The sequence below is a fragment of the Asparagus officinalis genome, chromosome 6 (genome assembly GCF_001876935.1).
Source record: "Asparagus officinalis chromosome 6, Aspof.V1, whole genome shotgun sequence".
Taxonomy (NCBI): Eukaryota; Viridiplantae; Streptophyta; class Magnoliopsida; order Asparagales; family Asparagaceae; genus Asparagus; species Asparagus officinalis.
Window position 1 is genome coordinate 46,520,491 of NC_033799.1, and position 14,504 is coordinate 46,534,994.

At 42.2% G+C, this 14,504-nt stretch overlaps 1 pseudogene; it reads left to right on the top strand.

The window, feature by feature from the left end:
- LOC109846129 overlaps positions 10,796–14,504 on the top strand; it is an 8,044-nt pseudogene continuing 4,335 nt past the window's right edge.

Below are 14,504 nucleotides of genomic sequence, written 5' to 3' on the forward strand. Positions count from 1 at the left end.
TTCCCGCCGAACGGCGTGAAGTTGATCAGGTTGAACTTCGCCGGATACGGGATCGAATCCCACTCTTTCGGATAAGGACACGGAATGCCGGTCCTCTTCACCTCTCGAGCAGACATCAGGGCGTCAATTTTTCTTTCGAGCTCCTTCATCTTTTCGGCCTGATCTGTATCCTGTTTTGGACAATTGTCGAGAGGAATAATACGACCACCCCCAGTGTTATCATCACTGGTGGGTCCACCCTCAGCGTTGTTATTTTTAGTGGGGGCACCCCCAGTATTCTTGGGTGGTGCGTCGGCCATGACGATTCTGTCCACTTCCGGATCGCTGTCAATTGCGGCGTTCTGGGTGCGACGGCTGGATTCCACTAGCTGATTTGACAAAGCTCGGATTTGTTGGTCGTGCATTTATCTCATTTCTTGCATAGCCATTTCCATTTCGAATTTGAAGATTTCCTTCTGCTTAGCCAGGGCCTCTTCAATGATTTTGGCTATCTGCTCGGTGTTGGCCATGCACACCTCTCGAGCTTGCCCTATGCTAGACGTTGTGTCATCAGAGGCGAGCGCGGAATGGGAATCTGAGGATTCATCATCGGAAAGGACTCCTTCATGGATCCCACGATCGTTGTTATATCTGTCGGCTTCTAGCTGAAGCTGAGCTGTTCCCGAATTGACCCTGCTTCCTGGAGAGGAATTAGGGTCGGAATCACTTGAAATGATTGGGGATTTTCCCTTGTTGACCATGTTGATAGTAACTTCTAGGGGTTCATCATCTCGAGCAATCGATCCTCTTTGGTGGGAACGCCTCGATTTGGGTTTTGTCGTTCCATCGGAGATTCCCTCGAATATCGAGACCCTCTGTGGAGCGGTCTTGGGGCAGCTACAGGCTGATAATACTGCCCTGATAATTTTGGTACACGGACAGTGAGAATCCGCTTCCCGGGTGTTTCTCTTTCGAGATTCATCCGCACCCCCAGCCCGATAGTACAACTCATCGACGTTGCCGTCGGAGTAACCTATCGGCTGCTCACATGGGTTCTCAGGTATAACGCGTTCGTTTGTCGGACGCGTCTTCTTCTGAGTAATCATTGCCTTGTTGGCCTCCGCAAGAGTCGCACGTTTGGAATCACTCCTTTGTGAGGGTGAAACCTTAACGGGCTCTTGGTCCTTTGCACGCACCGCCGAGCTGGTCGTTGCAGAGATCGATTTGTTAGGAGATCGTGTACGACCCCCAGTCTGGATGTTGGCTCGAAGCTCCTTCAGCGATTTGACAAGCGCTTTTCCTCGATTCTCGGGTAGAGCGTCGATACGGTTGTTCAGGGTTCCAAAGCTTTGGCCAGCTGACGAGCAAGGCTTTGACGCCGTCTTTGTCGTGCTCTCTTTGACAATGTTGGAGCGTCTTCAGAAGCCATCTCCTCGGCGGAAGAGGAGTCCGGATCTGCGATCTCGACCACGTTGGACGACGCGGGGACGTCACGTGGTGCAAGTGCAGAGGAGGAGTCCGGATCTGCGATCTCGACCACGTTGGACGACGCGGGGGCGTCACGTGGTGCAAGTGCAGAGGCGGCAACGGGGTCTTAGATTTTCGAGCCGAAGGACCTGCAAACATTTATGAAAGAGGTTACCTTTCTGTACCCATTTGGAGAGGCGGATCTGGAGGAGGAGGAAGAGAGGCCTTCTTTGAACTGTTGTCGATCGAGCTCGTACTCTTCATTCACCCGGATCTTGAGTGCCGGTTGCGTCACGACGGCGTCGGTTGCGATGCCGTTGGCTCCCACTGTGGTCGCCAGCTTGTTTGCGGAAAAAGTTGCTGTATTCATTGCTGCATTCATTACAACTTCAATCGTTACAATGAAATAAAAAGATAGCCTTTTTATAAGACCGGTACACAATGAAAACAAAAGAAATACAACTCTTTTCAAACAAACGCAAGATCTGTTCATCATCTCTTGCTTGCGTGGGTCTTTTGCCTGTGACGGGGATGTTGATATCCGTGGACCACCGGGGCACTCAGATCTGGTCCGCAGAGCTTCGTCTATCCGCGAAGGGATATAGAAGCAGAACTTCGTCGATCCGCGTGAGATCTAGAAGCTATAAGCGTATACCTCGGCTAAAGCGAGGTATTAGCTCTTCTTAGTATTAACGCCAAGGGCTAATACTAAGGATCGGACGGGTGATGAAGGCTCTGATCAAGACCTCTCCTCTTCTTGTTGAAGCTCACGGCCACTCTACACTGCAGCAGGGCTTCGCCAAGGCTCTCCAAAAATCCCTCCTCAAACAAAGGCCCAAATGGGGCTATTTATAGGAAACCAAGAGGGGGGGGGCATCAAAAAGTGAGGACACCCCTTGGGGTGTCTCTACAAATCCGAGACACCCTTGGGGTGTCTCTAGAAATTCCGAGACACCCCTAGGGTGTCTCGGGATTTCCGAGACACCTTGGGGTGTCTCGGAAATTCCGAGACACCCCTAGGGGTGTCTCGGAAATTCCGAGACACCCCCGTGTTTTTGGAATTCCTGAGACCCGTTGAGTGCATTCGATTGTTTTCCCCGTGATTCTCCCGACTCGGATTGGATTGATTCGTGGCGTGCGTTGGATGCTTGACGAAGAGGTTCGACCCTCTGGGATTGGATATCTGATAGTCAGCGGTCGAGCACGAAGGGCGTTTCCTTTTTTTGACCTGCCGGGTTCCCGATTGGTCGGGTCTTGGTTGTTACCGAAATCCTATAAGCTCACCGCGTAGCTCGTCGATTCACTTCAGTCGTTCGTCGACGTCGATTGGACTCATGTGGCTCGGATAGTGATGTTCATCATCGCTCTTTAACGCTGAACCGTTCGTGGAGACCTATAGGCAATTTTCGATGCCTACACAGGTCTTGCTAGTATAAATTACAGGAAAACTTCTTAGGGATCATGTGGTTTCGTGACCAAGCTCTATTAGACTCACAAATTTTTTTTAATGAAGCAATATTTATATTATTTATGACAACACCATTAAAATGAGAAAACTAAAAGCCTTTTTTTAACAACAACTGAATAATATTATAGCTGAAACAAAATGAATATGTATCTTTTAGTTAGATTGATACGTCAAACCATACTCAGAATCAAGTCCAATAATCCGCCTCCTTCCCAAGTCCAATACATGATACTTCTCAAGGAGCTGCCACTGAATGTTACATAATCATCACCGTGTTCCTACAAAGTAGTTATCAATTTCATCAAATCTATACTTTGAAACATCCCCATACGACAGAGAACTTTCAATAAGATACATGAATTGAAAAACAAAATTTGAGTTTGTCAAACATACACGCAAGCATGCACCACTACATACACATATATTAAAGGACATGCTCAGATAGAGCTAACAAATTTATCCAAAACTTAAAATGACATTAGAATGATTTCATGCTATGAATTAGCCAAATAATAACTACTGAATTTTATGTTCTCAAGTATATAATATCTTATAACCTTACAATTCGAAACATTGGTTCAAAAATTCGAGGAAGATTCTTAATATTACTAATTTCATAATACTAGATACAATGTTACAATCAAAATCCAGAGAACCTTAAAAAAAGTGTATGTAAATGTAGTGATATTTCATTCAGAAACCAGGAAATTATATTATTTCATATGATGAGACTATCACTCATTACAACGTTATCATAATGAACAACAGCTTAATGAATAACTCAATCCAAAAAAAAAAAAAAATGATTCGAAGAATCTAACACGTAATATCAAAATTAACAAAACAAAACCTTACATCGAATTAATAAAAATAGATTGTAGTATAGAAACCCCAACTCTTCCTAAAATACATAATAAATTATGTAAGATTATTAGAAATAAAACACCTAGAATGGTCTTAATTGAACAATAATGTAGAGAAGATTAAAAGAGATTACCTCAGCTTGATGAGGCACGGCTGCACGGGGTACCCCTCCTCCCGTCTAGACCCAGTTAGGAAGAGGATAGAGATAGAGTTTTCAGAGAGTAAGGAGGAGAAATCAGGATTTTGGAGCACAATTCAAGACGATAGACTGAGCCAGCATAAGTCATCATAGAATTTTAGGTATTACAGACACTGTCCGAAATATAATCTTTGAAGAACAAAGCAATGTTAATACTTTGACTTGTTTCTCATAGAAAATACTAATAACTTCATATTAAAATAGTCTCACCAAACTTTCTTCTTGATTTGTGTCAAATATAGCAGTAAATAAACAACTCAAGTTCAACCTTAATTCTTTTTCATCAAAAATAAATAAATAAATTCAAGTCATCCTACCTTGCCGCGCTTCTGATGCACATTTTAAGAATTTTGCATAGCCAGAAACCAACCAATATTTTGCATCTCCTAAGCACGTTAAAGGAAACATAGTTAACATTAGAAACATTGAAAATATTTGGAAGCAAATCTAATGCACAGTTCAGTAAAAGAACTCTAAAGACTTAAGAGGTTTAAAAACAATTAACATTTCGCTTGAAAATGCCCCTTCTACTAATCTCACACAAATAAACTTAAAAACAATTGTGGATTAAAATCAAGTAAAGGAAATAAACAAAAAAATCAACTAAATGAATAAATAGTTACACAATAAAAGACCCACCTGACACCCATTATTAATTAGAGCAGAAGAGTGGAGGGCTCACTGCTATGATGAAAGAAGCTCAGTCCCCGCATCAAGATCCATGGATTCAAATTGTGATTGGGCTTCAGATTTAGATTCTGATTACTTGCATTTGTTTTTGGCACTATCAGGGCCCTCGACCCGGTGGCTGAAGTTGAGGGTGCAGGCCATAGATGATGCTGGTGGTTGAGGTTTTTGATTTTGGGGAAAGAGAAGGAGAGAAGACTGATGTATTGGTTTTATTGTTTTATTGGAATATGATTTGAGGTGGTATTTATTTCCAATAAAATAGGTAGGAAGTTGAAAGGTTAAGTAGAGATTCTTTGTCTTTGGTTGAGTTTACGTTTATTTTAGAATTTTGTCTGCAGATTGATTGGGGAAACCAAAGAGCCATTGATTTTGGGGAAGCGAGGAGTTTTTTCAGTTTAAAAAAATTGTGGAAGCCGAAGCGGGGAGACATGATTACTGTGATAATTTTTTTTTAAAAAAAAATTCTACATGTTCCCGTTCCCATGGGTAAACACTCCAGCATGCAATTTTTAAAGTTTTCTTCATTTAGAAATTTTGATTAAATAATGGAAAATACTTTCACTTTGAATGATGTTTCCCAAGAGAAGAAATAAAAAGGGGGTGAGGAGGTGGGTGAAAGTCTATGTTGGGAATTGAAGAAAGCAGGAACAACGATGTGGGTGAAATAATTAGAGTGAGGGGAAGAGATGCCATGTGGCGGTTTCAAGGGGAAGAGATGTCACATGGCGTTTTCAAGGGGAAGAGATTTTAGATATAGAATATAGATATTATCTAGCGGGGATGTACAACCGACGACCGACAACACGTTTCCCCGGCAGCAGACCGACTGCTGTATATAAGAGCATCTCCAACAGCTTCCCTATTTTATTGATATTTTCACTTTTGGAGAATTTTGGGCTTTTTTTTGGTCCAACAGATTCCCCATCTCATTCCCCAAAATAGAAATGGAGGAGAAAATAGAGCCATCCCCAAATCTGCAGCATTCTTTAAATTTTTGGGGAGAGCTTTGTCATAAAATTTTCACGTTCTTCAAGCCTCAAACTACTCAAAAAACGACTCAACACTATAAAATGAGGGGGTAAAAAACAAAATGTTCATGTCTAAATCTTTATTGTTAAAGTTCATGTCAAAGATGTAGAATATTTTTATTATTATAAAAAATACATAATTTTTTAAAATGTAAAAACCGTTGGAGTTGGAATAAAAATAATTTTAAAAATATGATTTTTGTTTCTCTAAAAAGAGAAATTTTTGGGGAATGCTCTAAAATACTCTAAATAGGACTACGTTGCCGCGTAAGTTAGACTCCAACCAAATGGGTCCACCCACCCGAAGCCCGAACTCAATTCGGACATAAATTCCTCAGCTTCCCATGAACTCCCGAAAAGCCCAAAAGGCCAGCTCCTCCGTTTGTTCCCCCAACCCACCCCCGTTGCCCCCAAGCCCTAGAGGACAAATTTTCAAAACCAACCCTTTTAGCATTTTATTTGCAAAAAACGACCTATTTTGAAAATAATTACAAAAACCGACCTGTTTTCAGCCCAGCGCTTTGAAAACAGGTCGGTTTTGTAAAAAATCTCTGAAACATCACGGAGTTTCAACTCCGCTGAAGTTTATCGAGAAATTAAACTTCACGGGAGTTGCAACTCCCGTGAAGCTTAATTTTGCTTAAAAACTCCACGGGAGTTCAACTCCCGTGGAGTTACAGTCGAAAATTTGCCAGAGATCGAGTCTCTGGAAATTTGGCACTGCAACTTCACGGGATTTCAACTCCCGTGAAGTTGCAGTCACCCAGCATGCACAGCTTCTGTGCAGGTTTGTGTATATTTACCTGTAAATCCATATATATGTCAATTTATTTTGCAAACAACAATACTATACATGATTCCAACAATGAATTATAACTCATATATATGCCAATTTATTTTGCAAACAACAATATATACATGATTCACACAATGAATTATAACTCATATATATGCCAATTTATTGCAAACAACAATATATACATGATTCAACATGAATTAAACACACACGATTATGTATATGAACAACAATTTATCTTCAAAAGTTCAGTATTTGGAAAATTCAGGAAAGTTACAAAATTTATCAAAATAAGTTCATATACAACCCAATATAGCTCGCCCTCCTTCCTCTCCCTCTCTTCCCCCTCCCCCTCGCTCTTCCCCGCCCCCCTGGGTTCCTGCTGATGAGCCGCCAACTATCTGAGTATCCGGCTGTTATGAAGCTGCGAAGTGCCGGCCTCCATCGCGCATGCGAAGTGCCGGCGTCATCGGCATGCCGAAGTGCCGGCGTTCATCGGCCATGCGAAGTGCGGCTCCATCGGCATGCGAAGTGCTGGCGTCATCATCACGCCGCCGTCGAGTCGAGCGTACCCCGTTCCAAATGATCGAGGACCTGTCCTCACGGCCTGCGCAACTTCGTCGACGTGAGTCTTATGCGGAACCACCTGCGCTATGCTCTCTTGATCCTGCTGAGGAGACCTAACGCCACCTGATCCTGAATCTCTTCAGTCACGTGCGCATCAATATCAGCATCAATGCTATCTAAAACACGCGACCTGCCGTGGTAAACAATTTATTAAGTATCAACTCAATAAAAAATATTATAATTTAGCTTAGAAACTTACGTAATCTCTCTCGTTCATCCCACTAGGGATGTAAACTATCTGTCGGTGGGCGTGGCATGTGTCCAGCTAAAAGGCTGTGGGTCACGCGTGATCCATCTACGTGTGATACCCCAATACCAACGCATATACGTGTATAGTCAACAGCTGTGGGCCTCGTATCCTGTTATGCAATCCCACCTCTGAACCACCTGCCTATGTAGTCCGCACGGACTACGGCCCAGTCAGTCGCGGTGCGATGTAGGGCGCCGCGACGATTGATCTGCTTCGACAGGATCTGGAATATGCCTGAGAGAGTGTAAACTGCCGTTAGCACACGGTCGGTACATGCATTCTCAACGATCTCCCAACAGATCAATGGAACTCTGGCTCTCCACCAAGCCGGGACTATCTCGGCAGATTAGGTGCAAGAGAATGTATATCGAGCTCGGCGGTGTATAGGCGTCTCCACTTGAATGAAATAAAGTAAAACATTTATCTTTTATCATACAGAAAAAACTATAATATTCTATACTTCTTGAGTTTTATATTTACCTGTTCATGCTGGAGGCCATCAAGCTCATTTCGGTAAAACTGACGGTGACGCGTCGCTGATTTGTACCTGAGCGTATCGCACGTTATACCTATATGCAGAATATGCGAATATATACAGTACAAATATTCCAGGTACGAATAATGAAATATGTGTGTGTACAATTTATACCTGTATGCAACGGATACTGCCCCTCTAAGTCACGGTGCATAAGTAAAGTGGCGTCGTCCAATATTGAATGCCTCCCATGACCAAATCTGTTATCAACGTACAGCATCCCTTGAATTCTTTATTCTGCATCAGAGATACTCTACTCAATTCTCGATACCAAATTTGGCCAAGCACCGCACTGCCCCACGATAGTGCCCCGCATACACCAAAATTCCAGCAGTGGCAGCCATCGTGCATGTACGAAGAGTCCTTGCTCGCATCAGGAAAATAGTACGCCCTATCATGTTGCATATGTATGCACGAGCATGAAACCTGGAGCGTCTCATCAGAGGCCATCCTCTGGTATGTCGCCCTGAAACTGTATCTGACGAAGCCACGATTAGCTTCATCGCACCATCTTTCCCAATGTTCGGAAACCTGCTCCAAGTAGCCGGCCACATTACCCGGCCAACTATTGCATCGTCGGTGCCGTAAAACTACCGCGTCCATCAATCCGGAGGCCCAAGTATGACGCCACGTCCTGGTAAGTTGATCGTGCACTCCCTATATGCATGTGGAAAGGGTTGGTCTCTGGCCTCCACCTTCAATCAAAGCAGTTATAAAGCGGCCAATCAAGCCTGATATAACGAATCGTCGAACACGGGCGTCGAAAACCGGCCTGAGCCGATCAAAGCTAAGTTACCCTCTCATCTCTAATGACCTTCATTGCCGACATGACTATGGGAATGCTCGATCAATCGTGTACTCTGGGTCGGGTCTGCACATAAAACGAGAATCAAGTTTTAAGTATATTCATTAAAAAATTACATTATCGAAGGAAATATATATCTAATTTATTCGTATTACCTTCCCGAACAATATGGTTCTGAACAAGTGACTTCCCTGTAAGGTACACAAACGTCGGGGATTTCTCCGGTCCCGGATCATAATGAGATAGACCTGTGATTAAAATATGAGGCATATATACCAAAGTTGCCTAATGAACACAGTATTCATTACATAGCATTATTACAAATTGGTTCGGACATAGTGCAAAACGCTACATAAACAAATGCATGGGTGAAATGAACTGGAGTTTGATACAGGAACATATTACCAAATAACGAGTATTTCATACGCCTTCAATAAGATAACAACTACGAATGAACATAGCTGCAAAACATAGCATAATACCAAATCAACGCCTAATACTAACTGCCGACACCTATTTTTTGTTGGACCCAGCGTTGATCACACTACTGCACTTTATTTACTCTCCTAGCTGCGACCCCTCTTCACGTCCGCGTCATCCATACTATTTCTAATACGCACGGAACGAGGGCGCCCCGCGATCTTAATACAGTGGAGGCTAATTTCCGTGGGCCCATCTTGTGTCAATGTCGACTTATCGTATGGTGGACAAAACACTCTTTGTAGGTTTGTGATAGTTGTATGCCAGAATACCAAGCGTCGACAAATTCATAATGTGAGAAATCGAGCACACCCTGTAGGTCGCGAGCAAGCTGCACAACATGTGAACAAGGAATCATTTGTTGCCCGGTACATTGCAAGTGCACGTACAACGTGCGACTCCACCAACATATTGAACTTTTGTAAGAGCGATTTTCTCTATGGCGTCTATTCCCTCGCAGCACCTCCATTTCAATTAAAAACTGTATCGCTACAACCTGAATGTACCGAGCTTGTTACAATCCGAGCCGCTAGCATTTCATCAACTTCGGTTGTTTAGCTGGCGAGCGCATAGTTTTCACCAAGTTCGACGTCGAAACAAAGAATTTATTTAAGCCTCGTATAAAAAGTTTTAGAAAACTAGTGCTGCTATTGGCATGCCGGCGTGCTCCTTTGAGGCACGCCATTGAAGCTCTCAGACGTCGTTCGTAGTCATTCATACAGAACGTCGACCGCCATCCTCATCATAAAGCCCCACTATCAACATGCTGTTTTGCGACGCCAACTAGTTTCGATCCAATCATGTGCGGCTCGTGAATGTGAACTTGATTCCTCTCTCGTTATTTGTTTTTTTTTTTTTTCTCATAAACATATTTTTCTCTGTTGCCACAACCCGGCTTGCAAAAGTAAGTCTTGAAACCTGAGCGTTTCCATACTTCTTCTTGAAGTCTGTCTCTATATGTCGGCAAGCAATAGCGATGCTGCATGGTGGTGGGCGGGAAATGTTCGTGGACGTGCTCATTGGAATTCCTTTTCATCCTATCGGATATGAATGTTAATATTGCCGCCGTCCCCACACTAGGGATATGATATCTAATGCATGCCAAAAAACCAAGCCCAATTCTCTGTATTTTTCAACCATCAACCACAGCGATATGCCTAAAGGAAAACAACTCGCCATCCGCGTCACTCCGGTTGCAAAACAAGTCAAAACTGCCTTTGTTATTTACCATATAAGCTGAGTTCCATCAATGCTAAAAGAGGACGGCAATGACGAACCCTCAATACAGGGCCAAATGCCCAAACATACACCGGTGAACCGCCGTTCTCCGCCATCAACGGGCTGTCGAAGATTACTTCGTAGACAGTCCACCGGTTTTTCTCTTTTGAGTGCTTCAAGATAATGAGGTAAGTATCTCATATCGATTTCTCCCAATCCCTCGAATATTTTTATCATCGCTTCCTCCTAGCATTCCAACACTTGTGATATGATACATCCAATCGTTGGTGGCTTTATTGCATCTAAAAGACGGATATCTTTCGGCCTTTAGATCAAGATCCTCCCTCAGATGCGGTCTAAATCAATCGATATAATAAAAGAGAGGGACGATGCATCTTGCTTATTCATTCTCTAATCGAGATTTGCCTACAAGTGTGGAGTCCATTGTATGCCGCTGATTTTGAATTGCCCACCTACTCTTGAACCGAGCGCTGAATTAAGCTTCCCGGACACCTCGCATTGCGCCGTGCGTGGTGTCACTATTATCTTCGACATTTGTCATCTTTGCGATAGAAACAAACCACATTATAGCTTGTAGTATTATTCTTGGTTGGCCTGAACTTCCACATTTTTGATTGCAAATTGGATTATACGTCGCGAATAGCATGCTATCAATTTCTCCTTACTCTCGTAAAGATCTCCTTGATGAATGAGAAGTCCTCGGCTGTGTATCAAACACGCTATTAGTGCAATATGAGAACCACTTTCCATCGCGGAGTTATCAATCCATTCATCTCCTTGAAGTTCATCGCCGGGCGCGATCCTCTAAGCCGACATACTCCATTATTAACATAAGCCCCTTCGATGTGTTGGTTTTCCCCGTCATCACGATTCAGTCAAGGTCATGCCTATTAATTTGTAATCCCTCCTCTTCATCATTCTCGGATTCAACACTTGCATATCTTCTCTGTGAATTCCCGTGTTAGTATCGAAAGCATTTCGATCGTGCCCACGAACGAAGGACCGCTCATGTATTGTGATTGTTCCAAACATTCATCTTGTTGGAGGGAGCATAAAAAGCCTAACAGATCAACTTCAAGGAATCCTCCACATGGCGGGAATACATTCCTTTCGCTAGTTCAACGATTTTCCCAAATCTCTCTGATGTTTTTTTCAGATTGAACAATTCGACGAACGCCTTTCGTCGTGTAGAATGAATGAGACCCATTATGTAGTTCACTTGATATTTTGATGGCCATTGTTCTGTTTTCTCCACAACAGGATAATTTGCAAAACCATCAACTGAGGTGATACTCACTGTGAGTTTAGTTTAATGTAAGTTGTGTAATTATAACCAACATCATCGAAAGTACACGATTTTTTTCATGAACACGTTTCTCGATCGTGCCTCACTCATAAACGGGCTATTTTTATTCTCGACTGGTAATTAATCGTTCCATCCATAAGAACAGAGAATGTAACAAGATCGATCATTTCGTTACCTCTGAGAGTGTGAAAAATTCAATATCAATATTACACGAAAAAGCCAAAATAAATATTGATTGTTACTTAATTTTACATTTAGGTAGTATACTCTAATTTCCACATTAATTTGATAATTTTCACTCTAAATACGACAAAATTATTTAATAGTCTTCACAAAATTCGTAATAATTCACAATTAAATTTCTAAATCTAATTATATCATACTAATATGCAAAAAATCTAAAAATCAATTATTTTCTTCACATAATCTAAATAATTTCACATATTAATTTCTAAAATCTAAATACAATAATTCGAAATTATGATAAATTTTTTCTTCTAATTTGACAAAATTATTCGATAATTTACACACTAATTCTTCACAAAGTATCACAAAATTATTGATAATTTCTTCTAATTATTCACATTTATTTGATAATTTTCCCTTTTAATTTTTCACATTTTTGCATAATTTCCATATCTAATTTTTCACATTTCTTCACAAAATTGCCGTAAACAATTCACAATTAATTTCTTAAATTTCTAGATTTTCTACATGTAATCACAATCAAAATAGTGGGAGAATAACAAAAATTAGAGCGCGTATAGCTTTTTTTAGAAAGAATTTACTTTTTTTTTTTGAAATCGACTGAGGATCCGGTCGGAGGCGGCGTGTCGGGACGCGGCGTGTCGGAGAGAACAGGCGTGCGGTCGGTGATTTTTCTGGTGCGGCGGCGTGGTTGGAGGCTGCGGGCAGTGGTCGGTTGGAGCTGCCGGTGGCGACGACGGAACTGGAAGGGGCGTTGGGAACGAAACTGGAGAGTGTTAGGGTTTTGTGGGCTGGGAGGTGTGTCGGGAGGGGAGGGGGGGGTCACGCGGCTAAATAGGTTGGCAGCAAATCCCACGCGGAGTTCAACTTCCCGTGGAGTTGAAAAAAAAAAAAAAAAAAAAAAAACAAAAAAAAAGTAAAAAAAAAAAAAACGCCAATTTTCCAGAAGATCGATTCTCTGGAAAATGGCCACTGCCAACTTCACGGGTAGTTGACTCCCGTGAGCTGCAGCTCACAATTTCCAGAGATCGATTCTCTGGATTTGCCTGACTTGCCAACTCCACCGGGAGTTTGAACTCCCGTGGAGTTTAAAGCACAAATTAAGCTTCACGGGAGTTGAACTCCCGTGAGTTTTAATTCTCATAAACTTCACCGGGATGTTGAATCCCGTTGATGTTTCGGAGAGAGATTTTTACAAAAACCGACCTGATTTTCAGCGCGTGGAGGCTGAAAACAGGTCCGGTTTTTGGCAATATTATCGGAAAACGCTTTCGTTTTTTGCAAGTTAAATGTTTAAAAAGCGGTTGGTTTTTGAAATTTGTCAAGCCCTAGAAAGTCCCGCCGGCATGGGAAACACCAGGAGACTCGCGCGAGCCCTGCCCGATCGCATCCTCGACGACCGTCGGCGGCGCCTTCGCATGGCGCCGTCGGCGCGATCCGCTTTCACTTCCTCATAGGGACTCTACAACTCCCCAACGGCGTAGCGGCTCGCGGCGGCCTCATGGGCGTTCGATTGAACGCGCCGCGTCGGCGGGAGCTTCGCCTGTTTGGGGCGGGCTCTTCTCGGTGTCTGACTGCCTCGATGGTCGTGTATGTGAGGCAGAAGGCAGGACCCGTGGGAACTCGATCATTGCGGGACGCGGCTCCGGCGTCGGTTCTTTATGCAGATACGGCGCTAGGGCTGCTAGCGGCTGTGCTAGGTTAGGGAAAAAAGTTTTTTGTCTTTTGGGTGATTTTGATTTGAATTTGGTATCCTGGAGCGCAAAAATGCTGACATTTTTTTTTTTGATAAAGAATTTTAACATGGAAAAGTGAATGGTTCCCCAGACACGGACCCCCGATGTTTGAATTTGTTATCCATGTAGTTTCATTTTTGCAAAATATATACCTTGGGTGAAAATTTGTTACCAAATTTCAGTTTTTTTTTGAGTTTTGGGGAATTGAGGAACAAAGTTAGGGCTTTGGGACGTAATAGTTATCAAAGTCAAGTTGAATACTTCGGGTATCGAAGTTAAAAAACGGTGAAACTCTTGGGGTGTTAACGTGCAACCAACCCTTTGTTTTATTTGGGAAATTGAAGGGTTTTGTTCTTTCAGTAAGTGACAGGACTGCTGCTAGGTTAGATGAATTCAATGTTTTATGGAAGTTTAAATGTTTGAAGGTTGAGTATAGTAACAATGGCATGCTTACAATTACTGTTACAAAGGGTACGATATGAGATGGATTACTAAACTTGTTTTAGGCTTTTTCCCTTTCTCTTTGACTTTTTTTTGCTTTCTAAATTGTTATGCTTTATAGATATCAACCGTTCTTTATTTTGTTACTTGAGACTAGCTTTTCATATTTAGAAGGTATGGCAGGTCTTTGATGAGAAAAAGGTATAAGTATGTGCTTGAAGAAATGGATGATGCAATTTAACAGTTTATAAAGAAGTATAAATATTAAACATTAAGTGTAAGTATGCGATTGAAGAAGTGCATGATGCAATTTAACAGTTTATAAAGAAGTATAAATATTAAGCATTGTTATTATTATTATCTTTTTTTTTTGGGTTGGGGGGGGGG